The sequence below is a fragment of the Gallus gallus genome, chromosome 14, assembly GCF_016699485.2.
Source record: "Gallus gallus isolate bGalGal1 chromosome 14, bGalGal1.mat.broiler.GRCg7b, whole genome shotgun sequence".
Taxonomy (NCBI): Eukaryota; Metazoa; Chordata; class Aves; order Galliformes; family Phasianidae; genus Gallus; species Gallus gallus.
Window position 1 is genome coordinate 23,461 of NC_052545.1, and position 16,046 is coordinate 39,506.

The following is a 16,046-nucleotide window of genomic DNA, read 5'->3' on the forward strand; positions in this document are numbered from 1 at the left end:
CTTAAGCAATTGTTTTAACCATGAACCTGTTTCCCCAAACAGTCCATCCAGCCAGCTCTCAAAGGGATCACGCTCTTCTTTAATCTTCTGCATATGTTCTTGCGTCCATTGTAGTTGTTTGCGACACGCTGTAATCGCCAGGGACACCATAAACATCAGCAACATTGGAAGTGTCAGCATTGCAGGTGTAGTGCTCCTCTTGATGAATGGTTCTTGATCCCATCGTCTGTCCCTCAGTTGTTCTGGAGTTGGCTTCGGTTTGCCAACGAAGAATTTCTGTAGAAAACTTGCACCTAGACTCAGTTTTTGCAGATATGTTACTTATATCTGGTATTACTTTTCGCGATGGTACCCACAGAATTTCCCAGATTCATGATGTTTATCTGCCACATACCCGACAACGGATACCCTTTAGCAAGCCCTTCCTGCGATCAGGAGGCCCGGACTGGCCTCCCCCACAGTGGCACTGTGCTCTAACATGGCCATACTGGCCGCATCGGAAACACAGCCCTTGCTGCTGCAGCGATCTTTGCTGTCGCGGGCCAACAGCTATGACAATAGCTGTGGCTAGCCCTTCATTAGTTAAATGAGCCACCTTGAGCTTATCTAAGACATACTGAATAACTTTTCCCGGCGTATTAAGCGTACTCGGGCTGGCTCGCAGCAATGCCTTAACATTGTCATGTGATTTCTGCTGCAGGCAGTCAATGATCACTGGCCCTTGGGCCGGTTCCAGGAGATCAGACCCTTCTGCAGCAGCTAAAAGCCTGTCTGCAAAGCTTTGAAAGGATTCATTCGGGCCCTGGGTAATATCTGTGCACGGAGCAGGTGGTTCAGCCTTATGCACAAGTTTATTAAACGCTGCCACCATTGCATCTGTGGCTGCTATTAGCTCCCCTGGTCTTAGTTTCGCTCACTGGCCCTGGGGCAAAGCCACTCCCACGGCCTTCCCTGAAAGCTGCTGTATGCCGGTCCCATGCAGGGAGCAGCCCCGGCAGACCCCTGCCGCCTCGGCACGCCCCCCCAACTCGGCCATCCAGTCCGTCTCCCATAACGTAAACTGGACCAGCCTGTGCACCATATGCATTAGGTTTGTGATGTCACGGGGGAGGAGAGGCCCCAGTGCAGCCAAAGTTTGTAGTGCATTTAATGTCAGAGGTGATTTCAAGCCTCCTTTATCCATAAATTCCACCAGGTGCGTAACAACCCTGGGGTCAGGCGGCACCCATTCGGGACCAGGATCACTCACAATCACCGGGAATGCCTCTGGAACTATACCCTTCCCCCTGCACTCAAAGCCAGTCCCTTCTTTCTCCTCTACACTATCACTCACACTACCACCCCTGGGAGAGACCAGAGACGGTAAGCTATGCCCCCTGTCCGCATTGGACAGACCTTTCGTCTGGTCCCTCCCCATGTGGGCACTAAGTTGATCCTGCCCATGTAGATCACAGCTTCCTCCGCCCCCTTGAGTCAGGTAACACTGACGTAATTCTGATAAAGGATACAACGTTCTGCCTGAGGGGTCCGGATATGGGGGAGGGGGACGAGACCTCGGGTCTCTGTGGGCACCCCGTTGTCCCCCCAGGCCCCACCGCAACACAGATTCTACTTGCTGGCCAGCACTATCGTCATCACCACAATCTTCTGCAGGGCGTCACCCCAATCTGCAGGCTACACCTGCAATCAGTACCACCGTCACCTCGGTCTTCTGCAGGGCTCCCCGCCGCTGCAGGCTAATCAGGCTGTCGTCACCCCAGCTCTCGTATTCATGCAAAGGGCATCAGACACAGTCTGCTGCCTCACACGGGGCACCATTTGTTGCTTTCTGCAACAACAATGTTAGCCACCTGTGTTAGGCCTCTGCACGCACTGATCAATAGCCTGATCAGGGCCAAATGACTGCAGACACACACCAATATGATGAGCAGCAAAATGGCATTTATTCACTACTAAACACAGCTTATATACATTTTACCTACAAAACCGTGCTGTCATGTCCCACTCTGATTGGTTCACACCAGATAACATTGAGCCTTATTTGGCCATTTCCACATTCTTTTCTCATCCTTCTTCTTCTCCTGTTTTCTCTGCATCAAGCTCAGCACGATAGCACTGTCTCTCTATGCTTGGGGAGAGGCCTGTCCCGTACATCCCGTATCCCCGCAAGACGCCTACTACAACATGGTACACATACTCATTCACAGCCCAAAACGCTAATTGAAGGTGGGGCCAACACAAAGCAGCTCAGGTGCAATCAATCTGACTCAATGACAGGAAGGGGCGGAGCCAAGACCCACCCCCTCCCAAACCACATTTAAGGGTCAGACGTGCAGAGGAGCGCATCTTCATGCCTACGACCTTCCGAAGCTAAACATATTCTCTTTTGTTTCTATAGCCACAGATCCTGGGCTTGGCCTTGTTCTTGTTTGATGCAAACTGTTACTGTGCTGTCCGTCTGTCATTACTATGATTTTCATCATCTTAGACCATTGCACTTTTTCTTCAGCACCAGACATGCCTTTGTTCACATGTCTTGTGAACCAAAATATGTTTTCTTTTATTCACGCTACAGCAGACATAACACCCTCTGCCAACAGACACTCTAAAATTTGATCGCACAACATTTTACCCAGGGCAAAGAATGGTAAACCAAAAATTTGGATAACAAAGCAAACTCTTACAGGCTGCTGAATGGAAATGGAGGCAAGAAAACAGAACAAACAAACAAAAAGAAGCAACATGACAGTATCAAAGGAGAGCAGAAAGGAATTGAGATAAAGAAAAACTTGACATGCAGAAGAAAATAAATGCATACATATTAAAAAAAAAAAAAAAAAAACAACACATGAGCACTGCACAGAGATTAAAAAAGAAGAGATGAACACTTCCAGTATGTACCACTGAGAAGTCAAACTCCATCACGAACTCAAACACTCTCTCACAGCCTCTGCAGAAATACTGAAGAAGGACATTAAACAGATTGGAGTAAGTCAACAAGATGTTTTCCATCCGTATGGTAACTCCAAAATCACTGCCCAAACCCTGAGAAAAAAACAACAGATACACCCTGGCAATGCTCATGCATGCAAGCCACATGTGTGATAGGAAGCCTAACTCAGGTCCTCTTACTCCTCATCTAACATCTGACTGCTACTAATGACAGAACTCTTGCTGGACATACTTCATTTGTACATTTTTTTCTGCAACACAACATCTTCAGACAGCCAGCATGGCTTTACCAAGAACAGATCTTGCCTGACTAATCTCATGGCCTCATATTTTGTAGTCATGGCAAGGCTGGATACAGGAACAACAGTGCGTGCCATATAACTGCACTTCTGCAAAACCTATGACTTGGTCAGGCACCACATCCTGCTCTCTAAATTGCAGAGGTGTAGATTTGAAGGATGAACTGGTCGATGAATGAGAAACAGGTTGGCTGAATGCAGCCAAAGGGCAATGATTAATGGTTCTGCATCAGGGTGGAGGCTGGTCACCAGTGGTGTGCCAGTTAGGGGTTGGTCTCATGACCGGTGCTCTTCAACATCATCATCAGTGACGCAGATGATGGCATCGAGTGCACCCTGAGCAACTTTGCAGATAACCCCAACCTGACTGGCGAAATCAATACATTGGAAAAATTTAGAAAAAGGAGAAGAAGGAAAAGGAAAAAGTCTAGAAAAAAGGAATTAGAAAAGGAATTAGACAAAGAAATTGGAATGGAAGAATTAGAAAATAATTACAAAAAAATAGAAAGAAAAAAGAAAAGAAATAGAAAAAGGGCAAGGAAAAAGAGCGAGGAAAAAGATAAGATAGGGAAAGAGGTTAGAACTAGAAAAAATATAAAATCAGAAAAATGAGAAATAGAAAGTAAAAAAAAAGAAGCAGAAGCAGAAATAGAAGGGGAAAAGGGAAAAGGGAAAAGAGAATTAGAAAAAAAAGGAAAAAGAAATAGAGAATGAAACAGAACTTGAATTAGAAGAAGTAAAAGAATTAGAATGAGAGAATAAGAAACACATTTAGAAAATCGATTAGAAAAAGGAAAGGAAAAAGAGTGGGAAAAGGAAAAACAACTGAAAAAGGAAAAAGAAAACATTAGAAAAAGAACTGAAAAAGAAAAAAAAGGGAAAAAGAAAAATAAAAATGAATTAAATAAGAAAAAGAATTAGAAAAATGAAAAGCGTCAGAATTTGAAAATTAACTACAAAAAATCACAGAAAGAATTAGAAAATTAATTACAATAAGAAAAAGAATTTGAACTGGAAAGAGTACTGAAAATAGATTTAGAAAAAGAAAAACTATTACAAAAACAATGAGAGAAAGAAAAAGAATTAGAAAATTAAGAACTAGAGATGGGACCTGAAGAATGGGATGTGGAGAAGCGGGCCCACGTGAACCTAATGAGGTTCCATAAGGCCAAATGCAGGGCACCGCACGTGTGTCGGGGCAATCCCAGATATTTAGACAAACAGGACAAAATCTCCTTGACAGCAGCCCTGCAGAGAAGGACTAGCGAGGCTGGTGAATGACAATCTGGACGAAAGCAGCAATACATGCTCGTAGCCTAAAAGACTGACTGCATTTGAGACTGCATTAAAAAACAGCTGGCCAGCAGACAGCAAGAGGTGATTGTCCCCTTCTACTCAGCTCTTGCAAGGCCCCATCTGAAATACGGCGTCCGGTCCTGCAGCCCCCACTACAGGAAGGACTAGGACTTCTTGAAGTGCGTAGAGAGGAGAATGACTAAGATGATCAGAACTCTGACCACCTCTCCTATAAGGAAAGGCTGACAGAATGGGCCTTGAATAGCTTGCAAACAAGAAAGCTCTGATGAGACCTCACTGTGGCCTTCTGGTACTTGAAGGGAGCATATAAACAGGAGGGGGGAACGGCTGTTTTCAAGGGTAGATATCGATAGAACAAGTGAGAATGCTTTTAAACTGAGACAGGGGAGGTTTAGGTTAGATATTACGAGGAAATTTTGCACACGGAAGGCGGTGAAGCACTGGAACAGGTTGCCCAAGGAGGTTTTGGACGCCCCATCCCTGGAGGCATTCAAGGCCAGGCTGGATGTGGCTCTGGGCGGCCCGTTCTAGTGACTGACGATCCTGCAGGTAGCGCAGCCATTGAAACTAGATGATCGTTGTGCTTCTTTTCAACCCAGGCCGTTCCATGATTCCGTGACTCTACGATTCACACACGTACAACCAGCCTTATTTTTCTAACATTTCCTCACAGCACTGGCACCACTGCTGTTACACTAGCAGGAGAGGATCTCCAGATAAGGAATAAGAAACATCATCAAGGAACAGAGTAGAGAAGAAAAAAAGTGAAAATATCCCATTACAGGAGCAGCTGTGTTGTCCAGAAATCAAACTATAGCCACAGAGTACTGATAAAGCACAAATGTTTATTCAGGACTGTCCACACAACAGATGCAAAGGGAATATTCCCACCCAGCCCATGTACAAGAAAGGCACAAACATAATAAACAAGCTGCTCACGTCAGTATTACGTGGCCAAGAAAATGTTGCGTTATTACAGTGAGTCCCCCAAAGGATTGTCTTTTTATTCCCCTCCCCCCCCCGCCCCAATGCTCAGCTCTTTTGCACATCTCTCGGTGATCTATAGTGGTCTTGTAAAGAACATCGTACGTCTCTCTCACTGTGTACTCCTTGAGCTCGGTCAAGATGGAAGACACTTGAGTCGGCCTAGCCAGTCATCGGCTACAACTCCATCAACCAATCCGCTGCTTGTTAGATCATGTGTGGTTTTACTGTCTGACCTGGCATTCCAGAGATAGGACAGCTAACAATATTATTTGCAGAAACAGGAAGCCCGGTGTCGGTACAAACTATCTGAGTCTGCAGAAAAACATCTGTTATTGCCAGCCAAAACCTGGCTTAGCGAGGTCAGACCCGTAGCTGCCAATTCAGCACTGGATGAAAGCACGTAACTTACAATCTAAGTTATTTCCCTTAATTCACCAGTAAAGAGGAAGGCTGCACGGACAAGGAGGTACTCAAACGCTTCTATTGTCCAGGAGAACAATAAAAAAGGAACAGACCCTAATAAACTGCTTACAATAAGATTGCGAGACTAGGTAAAGAACAACCAAAATGTCATACTTTTATGATTTCTGCTTATCGCTATTCCATAACATAACGTCATAAAATGCACTGTGAGTTAAACACTTAATGTTCCACTTCCATGGACTGTAGATAGTTCTACATACATGGTTCTCAGAACACAAGAAGAACTACACGCTTCATAGCGCAGAAGACCGAGTGTTATATTGCTTTCCATTTTCCATTCAGGGTTAAACATAAAACTGCTAGCATATCACAAGACATCCTCTTTTCCCTGCTGCTCAGCTCACTTGCACGGCTCGCCTCAGTGTTACAGTAACACCTTTGGTTTTTCACAAACGCTCTTATTTCTTATGATGATAAGCTTCTATTCTAATTGGATAGCATTGTATTGTAACATGCTCAGTAACCTTGCATTGCAATACAGTATTCAGTAATTGACCTTCCAGCTACTCATGCTTCTGAACACTCGCTCAGTCCTCGTATCGTCACTGTAGCCAACCTGGTACAGAAATACTGATTGCAACCAAAAATGATCTACCTACACGATAAATCCAGCACTGAAGCCTGCAATTAGCAACTCCGATATCTCACAACCTTTGCAAAAAACAGGCACCTTTTCTGGCCCTGGGATACCTCACAAGGAAGAAGAATACCCTAAAAAACAACCATTCGCCCATCCTGCTTCTGTGGCCCAGCAGACTGCATGGGCCCTTGCTGCGAGGACCAGCTGATTCGCTGTAAGGCGTACTACCTTGGCCTGCTGGAAAACAAACGACTCCGGCACCGCTGCAGATTGTTTCACTGACTGCCACGTCCCTTTGGCAATCTGGCTTCCAAAGATGACTTCTACAGGAGAGAACAATCACACCGTCCCTGACAGTCAAGACAACTGAAGCAATAAACTTCTAAAGCAATAGGTACAAAAAGTGCTAAGGGAAAAACTGCCCTGCCGTGGTCTAGGAAACAAGAATACTGCTGCTCAATGCATTGCCATGTAAACAACTCTGTGGAATTGGACTTGTCCCAGTTTTAACCTAAGCGGCCGTTTCCCTGACAAGGCCATGGGGGCCAGCAGCAAATGGCTCGCAACATCCGTCTTGATGACCATCTTTCCCCTTAACGCATGCAGGCAGAAATGACCGGAGATGCCGGAAGCTAATAAAAAGCTCTTTGACATTCTACAACAGCTGGACACCTGTAAGACAACCAAAAGAAAATAAATGCAATGCTACGTGTGGGTACTTACAAACATCCACCCGCCTTTCACCAAATTTCAGATCTGGGGCGCTAAGGTGAATCAAAAAACGGTTGGATAGAAACCAAACAGCACACTTCTGTTAACATTAAGGCAGGAAGTCTTTATTAGCAATTCCAGAAAGCACAGAGGATATTTCCAGCATAACAGCTTCGAAGATGACACAATTCAGACTCCACACTAGTTCCGCAGATACCGCACGCTCAGCAGTAACACACAAGATGATAAACATAGACAGACCCCCGTGTCCCTCCAGGTCCCTATGCTCTCCGAGACAGATACTAAAGATTTCCAGTCTTCTATTCCAGGCTTGCTTCTACTCCATACGATTCTTTGAGCATTGTGACAGTCAATCGAGCAGCCTTCAACTTCATCCAGGCATCTTCCTAAATCACCTTCTATAAAAGCTTTCTTCATTCACAAATGATCAATACCAGAATGCCAGGTATAAGCCCTGCATTCATACCAAAATCGTAACGTAGACACATTCACTCAACAGGCATTTTTATTACAATGTAAGATGCAACGAGAAATCTCCTAACTCGCACAGCCAGGATAACAATGGTTACATATTTTAAAACATAACATACAAACATTAATTACATTGCAAGAAAGATGGGTGGAATTCCAAGACATTATTAACACATTGCCCCACCCTACTGTCATGGTCCTAAAGAAGCAGCGCGGTTCTCTGGTCAGTGTTGGATGAAGGTGATCAGCATACCTCTCTGAGAGCTTCCAACTTCAGAAGGTCAGGCTTGCATTGTGTCGCAACAGCAACTTCGCTTCCTTATGCTCAGCAATGGCAGCTCTGCCTCCTTATGTTCATGGGACTGCATATTCAATTACACAGAGCAACTCCGCTGACCTTCAATGAACCTTCCATTGTGTCGTCAGCTCTGTGTCCTTATCTTCCTTGTACTCACGGACCTCACGTTCCACTACTTTCTGTGTTCCTTCCCAACTTGGCACATACTATGAGGTCCGGATTTATACTTTCCTTGATACAATCCACCCTTTTCTATATGTTATGCAAAGGCTTTTGCTTTCGGTGCCCAACTGTCAAGTAATGTGTTCCAGAACTATTTCCCCGTTTCTACCTGACATTTCACACAGTACCTCTTCTAGGTGGAGCGCTCATCTAGCATTTTTCAATAGCACCAAAAAGAACACCTCGCACCTATGCAGGTTATCACAATGAGGATCATCATTACAACTACAACTGGTCACCTTAGCCACACAAAGTTAGGCAGCCAGTTACAAAGCTTATTCTACATATCCATGATTCCAGCAGAAGGGTCATGTAAGGAGACTTGGTGTAGCTCTTAAATGCCTCTCCAAATCGCCTATAAATCACTCTCTACGTGTACATTTCGGTCCATGTAAGCGCAGTGACTTTGGTTAATAATCATACAGACCCCTCATGCCTTTGCGGTAAGAATGTCGAGGGCCATTCTATTCTGCAAGACTGATTTACTACAGCGTGAGATCTCTGTCTGAAGACCCTGGATGGCTTCTAAACTTAGGTTCTCAATTCTTTCCATAGTGACTGATACATTCACAACTGCTTGTTCCAGTTCAGTGACTCCGACAGCTGAAAGTACCCATCAAACAAAACTATGGAATCCCATAGTCCTTTCAACTAGTGGAATATTCCCTCTCTTAGTGTATAGCTGCATAGCTCTTAAAAATCCTCATGGTGACTCCATGCGAGTGTAGATACTTGTGTGAGGCATCAGATAACCTGCTGTGCATGTCCCAGTCCAATTCAATGGGAGAATTTCACATGCGTATCTATTTCCACACATCCACCAATACCCAAAGGGGAGCTGACAGCGTTTTTGCCTATGCTTCATTGATGCAGTCCCCATGCCCACTACAGCTAATATATCTTTATCTCCAGACTGCACTGTATTGTTAGTGGCCCTAGGATCACGGTACCTGCCTTGCTGCCATCGAGCGGTCTCCTTATATCTTGTAAGCATCCCTAAATTGCCATATTCCCAACAACACCCTACACCTGACAGGTTCCTGCACCCAAAGTTTATATGGTTTGCATTGTTGTCATTCCTGTCTATAAAAATGGTTCAGGTATTAGTAATAATGACAAAAAACAACTCAACAACCTTACTCTGATTTTCATCCACGCATTTACAATTTCCACCATTTTCCATCTGATTTGTTACATAATTCACTATTGTCCAATTTAGTGCAACTGCTGCACTTCTTGGGAGAGTCATACAAACCCAAGTCTGAAACACTAAAACCTTCCTTCAGCAAGATTTTCAATTAGTTTTACATACCTATTTTCCAGCCAAGCTAAAGCAACAGTTAAAACTATAGAAGACAGAAAAATATTAAGACATTTATTTTCTTAACATAAGTTTCAGAGTTCTCTTGGGGGTACAGGTCTGCTGAAGTTTTGAGGCCTTCTTTGCCCTGCAGCGACGCATCTGTGAAAGCGGCTCCTAAATTCAGATTGCCATGTGGGTGTTGACAAATAGTCAAAATGGTCCTTCCCACTTCGACTAGGACAGTGGATCTGAAAGAAATGTAATATACACATAACAGCCTGGAAAAATATCATGTAACAATCCATCAAGGCCTCAGACACTACTCCCCAAAACCACTACTTCTATTCCCCAGATCTGCCTCTGCAGGCTTATCAAACATTCACTTAGTATTGAATGTGTGAAATTCACAAAAAGAAAAACTCTGCATGATGGCAAGAAATGCTGTTCAGCAACGAAGGAAAAACCAATCCAAAGTTTGATGTCATCAAACCAAGGCACTGACATCCCATCACTACTTCAGAGCCCTAACCAATTTAGTGTGAGGACAAACGTGGTGAGTGTGGGAAAAGCTGGACTTGGACTACTGTTGCCTTCTGCAACTGCAATGTTAACCTCCTGCGTTAGCCCTAGTGAGCACTGACCAATTACCTGATCAGGGCCAAATGACTGCAGACGTACACCAATATGATGAGCAGTAAAATGGTGTCTATTCACTACTAAGCACAGCTTATATACCTTTACTTAAGCTATCGTGCCCTGTCCTGATTCGTCCGTACTGGATCTAACCCCTTACCACAATTCCTTATTTGGCTCCTATTCTCTCCTCATTCCTTTGCCTTCTTATCTTGTTTACTTTGTTAGCAAGGACAGTCTGTCTGAGCACAACAGCACCCTTTCACTATGCTTAGGGAGAGGCCTATCCCATACAGCACGTATCCCCACAAAGCACCTACTACAACAGACTACATTGGGGAATATTTGGAATTTGGGCCAAAAGGCACACAGAGTAATCACTTATCCCTTTCCAAGCATCAGTGCACAACCAATGCACAGGAAGATGCATAAGCCCTATTGAATCTGGTAGTGGAGTCTCCAGTCCAACAAGAAAAGAAGAAACATTGGCATGTGGTACTGAACAACATGGGTTAGGATGAAATAAATGTAATTCTAGACACCCCAAAGTCATACAGGACACGCACACGATAGCTGTAGTGGAGCCTACATCTTCATTTTCCATCACACATGGTCAAAGAACATCAGTTTACATTACACTCAGTGTATCTCCAAAGAGGCATTGACAGGCAACATGAAACACAAGAAAACAGAGAAGAGTAACACTGCATAACAAGAAGACACGTTACTGAACCTAAAAAGAACGAACACCACCATGTTGACAGGGAGCAACAGAAGGCAGTGACATCCAGCAGTACTGGAGAGCCCTAAGCCAGCTGGTGCTGGGACAGACTGGGTGAGTGCTGGTCAAGCTGGAGTTGGACTCCATCAGGGAACATTTGGACTTAGTGAGCCCTGGGGGACAGCAAAGCGCCAGGAGGCAAGGAGAGAGAAGGAACGTGCTGCCGATGGATGCGAGAGGCAGTGCCAGCGGGGCGTCCCCCGCTTCAAGGGGCACTTCTCCTGTCTCACCCATGGCAGCCTCTCTCCTCATTTCTTTTGGTTGGATTCTGAAGGCTTTGATCCATTGGCACACCACATCTGCCTGGCCAGAGCGAGACATGGAGGCCAAAGGGAGCTCCTGCTTGGAAATAGAGGATGGGAAAGGTGTTGTCAAGTAAGAGGAACACCCTTGGAAAGCCCAGTGAGCACAAGCAAAAACCAACAAGTCCATAGGACCTCTGCAAGCATGGGAACGACCTCAGGGGACACCGGAGCTTGCCAGACAGAGGAAGGAATAGATATTGGCATCCATCTATGGGTGTGGGTTCTTGCTGTGTCCACCAAGAGCCTCAGTAGAGTCCTTGCACTGCTCAGCAGGGTCACAACTCTCCAGTGCCAACTGATGGACACAAGAATAATTAAGTAGAGATTACCTTCTAGTGAGGATGCAGGAATCACTCACCCCTTTCCAAGGATCAGGGCACATCCCACACTGCAATCAAGGAGGTCAGGGAAGGCATCACCATGTGGTGGATAAGTCTCCAATACTAGAAGGAAAGAAACTTTCATATTAGGTACTGAACCAAATGGCTTACAAAAAAACAGAGGTCAAGCTAGAAACCTCAAGTCATACAACATACTCACTGCAAGCCTGTTTTGGAGTATACCACTTCATTTTCCATCTCACTTGGTCAAACCTTACCAGAAATCATTTGGTTTATTCCAGACCCAAGGTGGATCAATAAGCAGCCCGGAAATAAAACAAAAATTAAAAAAAACTAAGGCAAACATTACATAACAGCAGGAAAACATACTGAATCTGAAGATAAGAGAACAAATCCATATTGTCTGGTATCAGCAGAGGGTACTGAGATCCCACCAGAACTGGGGAGCCCTAAGATGGGTAAAGGAAGAACACCCAGTGACAGCAAGGTGAGCACAAGCGACAACCAACACCAAGCCCGTAGGACCTCTGCAAGCGCGGGAACGACCTCAGGGGTCAGCAGAGCTTGCCAGACAGAGGAAGGAGTGCATCTTGGCGTCCATCTCTGGCTGTGGGTTCCTGCAATGTCCACCAAATGCCTCCATAGAGTCCTTGCAGCGCCCCGGACAACTGCACTTCTCCACTGCAACCTGCTCCACACAGCACAAGACAAGTAGAGATTACCTTCTGGTCAGGATGGAGGAATCACTTACCCCTTATCCATGCTGAGGTCACATCCAACTCTGCAAACTGGGGAGAGAAGAAGAACAGGCAACGCCATCTGATGGCAGAGTCTCCTATCCTAGAATCAAAGTTAAAACCCTCAATAGTAGTACTGAAAAACACGGGTTAGGGAGGAACGCGAGTCATTCTAAGAACCCCAAGTCATGCACAGCACTCACCAGCAGCCTGTTCTGGTGCCTAGCTCTTCTCTTGGTATCACGCTTGGTCAATGCAGAGCAGTCTGCGTTTGGGTCACTGAAACTCCACTGAGGTGCCAACGGGCAACATGGAAGACAAGAAGAGAGAGAAGAGAAACACTCCATAAGCTGTAGCAAATGTTCTGGAACCCAAAAGACAAAGAACAGAGCCATGCTGACTGGGAGCATCAGAAGGCACCAACAGCCAGCAATGCTGGGGAGCTCTAAGCCAGCTGGTGCAGGGACAAGATGGGGTGAGTGTTGGTCAAGCTGGAGTTGGACTCCATCAGGGAACATTTGGACTTAGTGAGCCCTGAGAGACAGCAAAGCGCCGGGTGCCAAGGAGAGAGAAGGAACATGCTGCCGGTGGATGCGAGAGGCAGCGCCAGCGGGGCGTCCCCCACTCCAAGGGGCACTTCTGTCTCACCCAGGGCAGCCTCTCTCAGTTGTTCTGCTCAGGATCTGCACTCTGCGTACCGTTGGCGCACTACATCTGCCTGGCCAGAGCAAGACACAGAGGCCAAGGGGAGCTCCTGCTTGGAAACAGGGTGGGAAAAATATTATAAGGCAACAACACCCTTGGAAAGCCAAGTGAACATAGGGCACAACCGACACCAAGCAGATAGGACCTCTGCAAGCATGGAAACGACCTCAAGGGTCATCAGAGCTTGCCAGACAGAGGAAGGAATAGATATTGGCATCCAGCTGTGGCTCTGTGTTCTTGTTTTATCCACCTAGATCCTCAGTAGACTTTTTGTGCTGAACAGAAGGCCACTGTTCTCCACCGTCACCTGTTGAACACAAACTACATTCTGGTAATGATGAAGGAATCACTTAGCCCTTTCCAAGGGTCCAGGCACTTCCAACGCTGCCACCCAGGGAGGTCAGGAAGTGCAAGAGCATCTGGTGCTGGTGTCCCCAATCCTAGAAGGAAAAAAGTATCCTTCACACACGGTAATGAACAAAATGGGGTAGGGAGGAGTAGTGGGCATCCCAGAAAAACCCAAACGAAACACAGCCCTCACCAGAAGTCTGCTTAGGAGCCTACCGCTTCCTTTCCCACCACGCTTGGCCAAACCTTACTAGATTGCTTTTGGGTCATCGTAGATCCAACCAGGTGTACATTTCCATCCTGTAAAACAAAAGGAAGAAAAACATAACACAAAAGCATGAAATGGTACAGAACCTGAAATAAAAAAACATATTGAAGTACTCTGGGATCAACAGAAGGCACGGAGATCCCACCAGAACTGGGGAGCCCTAAGATGGGTAAAGGAAGAACACCCAGTGACAGCAAGGTGAGCACAAGCGACAACCAACACCAAGCCCGTAGGACCTCTGCAAGCGCGGGAACGACCTCAGGGGTCAGCAGAGCTTGCCAGACAGAGGAAGGAGTGCATCTTGGCGTCCATCTCTGGCTGTGGGTTCCTGCAATGTCCACCAAATGCCTCCATAGAGTCCTTGCAGCGCCCCGGACAACTGCACTTCTCCACTGCAACCTGCTCCACACAGCACAAGACAAGTAGAGATTATCTTCTGGTCAGGATGGAGGAATCACTTACCCCTTATCCATGCTGAGGTCACATCCAACTCTGCAAACTGGGGAGAGAAGAAGAACAGGCAACGCCATCTGATGGCAGAGTCTCCTATCCTAGAATCAAAGTTAAAACCCTCAATAGTAGTACTGAAAAACACGGGTTAGGGAGGAACGCGAGTCATTCTAAGAACCCCAAGTCATGCACAGCACTCACCAGCAGCCTGTTCTGGTGCCTAGCTCTTCTCTTGGTATCATGCTTGGTCAATGCAGAGCAGTCTGCGTTTGGGTCACTGAAACTCCACTGAGGTGCCAACGGGCAACATGGAAGACAAGAAGAGAGAGAAGAGAAACACTCCGTAGCCTGTAGCAAATGTTCTGGAACCCAAAATGCAAAGAACAGAGCCAAGCTCTGTGGGATCAGAAGGCGGCACTGAGATCCCATCAGAACTGGGGAGCCCTAAAGATGGGTAAAGGAAGAGGATCTGGTGACAGCAAGGTGAGAGTAAGGGACAACCGACACCAAGCCCATTTCAATTTTATGGAAAAATACAAGTTGTTCTAGAAACACCAAGTCATACAAAACACTCACCGCAAGCTTGTTTTGGAGCCTACCTCTTCGTTTTCCATCTCACTTGAGCAGACCTTACTAGACTACATTCGGGTTACTGCAGATACGAGAGGGATCAGTTGGCAGCCTGGGGAAAAAAGAAAAAAGAAAAAAAGGAAGGAAGAGAAATATTGCATAACTTGAAAAAATGATACTGAACCTGGATATAAGAGAACAAACCCATGTTCTCTGGGATCAGCAGAAGGCATGGAGATCCCATCAGAACGGGGGACCCCTATGTTGGCAAAGGAAGAACACCCGGTGACAGCAAGGTGAGCACAAGCGACAACCAACACCAAGCCCATTGAACCTCTGCAAGCATGGGAATGACCTCAGGGGTCAGCAGAGCTTGCCAGACAGAGGAAGGAGCAGATCTTGGCATCCATGTGTGCGTGCGGGTAACTGCTGCGTCCACCAAGAGCCTCAGTAGAGCCTTTGTTGCACTCAGGAGGGTCACAACTCTCCACTGCCTCCTGATGGACACAAGACAAGGTAAGTAGAGATCACTTTCTGATAATGAAATACAGCTCTCTTACCCCTTTCCAAGGATCAGGGCACATCCAATGCCGCAACGCGGGGAGGTCAGGAATGACAATGGCACCTGGTGGTAGAGTCTCCAGTCCTGGAAGGAAAGAAGAAACCTTCACGTTTGGTGCTGAACAAAACGGGTTAGTTAGAAAAAGTGGGCATTCTAGGAACCCCGAGTCATGCACAGCACTCACCAGCAGCCTGTTTTGAAGCCTAGCTCTTCTCTTGGCATCACACTTGGTCAATGCAGAGCCGTCTGCGTTTGGGTCACTGAAACTCCACCGAGGCACCAACAGGCAACATGGAAGACAAGAAGAGAGAGAAGAGAAACACTCCGTAACCTGTAGCAAACGCTCTGGAACCCAAAAGACAAAGAACAGAGCCATGCTGATTGGGAGCGACAGAAGGCACGGACAGCCAGCAGTGCTGGAGAGCCCTAAGCCAGCTGGTGCGGGGACAGACAGGGTGAGTGTTGGTCAAGCTGGAGTTGGACTCCATCAGGGAACATTTGGACTTAGTGAGCCCTGGGAGACGGCAAAGCGCCGGGTGCCAAGGAGAGAGAAGGAACGTGCTGCCGGTGGATGCGAGAGGCAGCGCCAGCAGGGCGTCCCCCACTCCAAGGGGCACTTCTCCTGTCTCACCCAGGGCAGCCTCTCTCCTCAGTTGTTCTTCTGCTCAGGGACTGCACTCTGCGTACCGTTGGCACACCACA

The 16,046-nt window shown here is 46.4% G+C and overlaps 3 long non-coding RNA genes across 4 annotated transcripts; all 3 read right to left on the reverse strand.

The window, feature by feature from the left end:
* Positions 1–9,702: 9,702 nt before the first annotated feature.
* LOC112533352 lies at positions 9,703–11,244 on the reverse strand. Its single transcript, XR_003077429.2, has 2 exons — positions 10,844–11,244; positions 9,703–9,892 (listed from the first exon to the last, which is right to left on the reverse strand). It is a non-coding gene; the product is annotated as an uncharacterized LOC112533352 (long non-coding RNA).
* Positions 11,245–11,311: 67 nt separating this feature from the next.
* LOC121106790 lies at positions 11,312–13,912 on the reverse strand. 2 transcript variants are annotated; one of them, XR_005839810.1, is made up of 3 exons: positions 13,688–13,912; positions 12,645–13,586; positions 11,312–12,544 (listed from the first exon to the last, which is right to left on the reverse strand). It is a non-coding gene; the product is annotated as an uncharacterized LOC121106790 (long non-coding RNA). The 2 variants fall into 2 exon arrangements; XR_005839809.1 differs by having other exon boundaries at positions 11,312–11,806; positions 11,904–12,544; positions 12,645–13,912.
* A 61-nt stretch (positions 13,913–13,973) lies between these two features.
* On the reverse strand, positions 13,974–14,973 carry LOC121106791. The gene is made up of 3 exons (XR_005839811.1): positions 14,812–14,973; positions 14,414–14,500; positions 13,974–14,313 (listed from the first exon to the last, which is right to left on the reverse strand). It is a non-coding gene; the product is annotated as an uncharacterized LOC121106791 (long non-coding RNA).
* Between the last annotated feature and the right edge of the window lie 1,073 nt (positions 14,974–16,046).